Consider the following 1,665-nt stretch of genomic DNA (forward strand, 5'->3'; position numbering starts at 1 on the left):
ATCATATCCAAAGGGAAATGATAGAGCATATGGGTATGTTTGATGCAGCGTTGGTGTTGCAGTATATCTTCATGCTGTGTTGCAACACTATTTATGGCGATATTCGGGACGTCGTTTTGAAATATGCAATGTCAAATTAGTGCATTTTGCAAACTCTTATATCTCACTAAGGTCTACAGTTCCGAGGTCTTCTATCTTCGACTTGAAAGGAAGGCAACGAACAGTACACAGGCAGAGAGGTAGAAACGAAGAAGAAGGGATGGAAAACCTAGAAGGCTGCCAATACATTAGTTCTGGAAATGTTGTGTTAGAGCAACTCAAAGTGAACAGACGACAAAACCTGAAATAAACTGAAAAGAAGATGATCTGAATCATAATGAACGACTGTGATCAATCTGGGAGGTTATATTTTTTTCTATGGTTGAGATGGAGAGATGGAGAGTAAAAGGATGTTGAGTTGCAGGTGCATCTTTATCACTCCCTCTTCGGGGAGTTGATGACGGATTCACATAGAGTTAAGAGAGCTCGAAGTTAGTGAAACCTTAGAGTTGGTAGTGCTTTGATGAAGATGTTAGCAGATTGATATTTTGTTGAAATGTACACTAGAGAAATTTCCTTGGAGAGAATATATTCATGAATAAAGTGATAATTGATTTTGATGTACTTATTTTAGGAGGATAGAGGGGGTTGTGAGCAATAATTGCCATGATGGAAGCGTTATCACAAAATATGATGACAATTGTATTTGTAGAATTATGAAAGTTATGGAGGAGACGATGAAGCTAGATGACGTCTGTCGCTCCTCAAGATATTGCTATGTATTCAACTTTTGTGGAGGAGCGAGCAATGGTAGGCTGCTTTTTGACGTACCAAAAAATCAGGTTAAGGGCCCAAAAATGAACAATATCATGTGATGGAGTGGTAGTACAATGTGTCGCTTGCCCGCCTGGAATCATAATAGGCATGTAAAGTAAGAGGTCCCTGCTTGAGAGGAAGGTCAAGTGTTTTAATTTGTTGTTTTTTGGTTCTTTTTAACCTTGGATTCGTCAGCTTGTCTATTTTGTATCGTCGTATGATTCCCCATTTGAATAAAACTCCCTCCTGGATCGTATAAGCGATCTGAAGAGAAGAGGAACCAAAGGGAAAAGATATACGACAAGAGATAGACGAACAATTAAAAAGAAACATGAAGTTCTAATATAGGGGTAATCCTCGTGTGATAGATCTAGAATATACGTTTGAACAAGATAAGTTCAAAATACTTTGAATCCAATATCCACAAAAAAATCCTTATGTAAGCTACCCAAATCAGAGAACCAAAATGAACACTTATTGTTTTGGGGTCAAGAGCGCTCCCAAAGGAACATACCTCTTTGGTTAATGGCATCTCTAGCAATACCCGAGAATACTCTCAATAAAGGAGTTCAGCTTGCTTTATAGTGATAATCGATAGATGGGGCAGCAAAGGATGGTTATTTCAACAAAGGGAATCTCACCACTTTGGAAGCTACAGAGATCCACCTGGGAGACAGTGAGTCCCTTAAATCCATGAGTGGATGGCGACACGTAGATAGGTGATATTCGGTAGAATGATCCGAAAAGATGGACGTGTCATGGAGGCAGGGGCCCAAAAAATGATTGTGTCATGGATGGCATAACCCGAAA

This window comes from Phalaenopsis equestris, unplaced genomic scaffold (assembly GCF_001263595.1).
Source record: "Phalaenopsis equestris unplaced genomic scaffold, ASM126359v1 Scaffold000002, whole genome shotgun sequence".
NCBI classification, from domain to species: domain Eukaryota; kingdom Viridiplantae; phylum Streptophyta; class Magnoliopsida; order Asparagales; family Orchidaceae; genus Phalaenopsis; species Phalaenopsis equestris.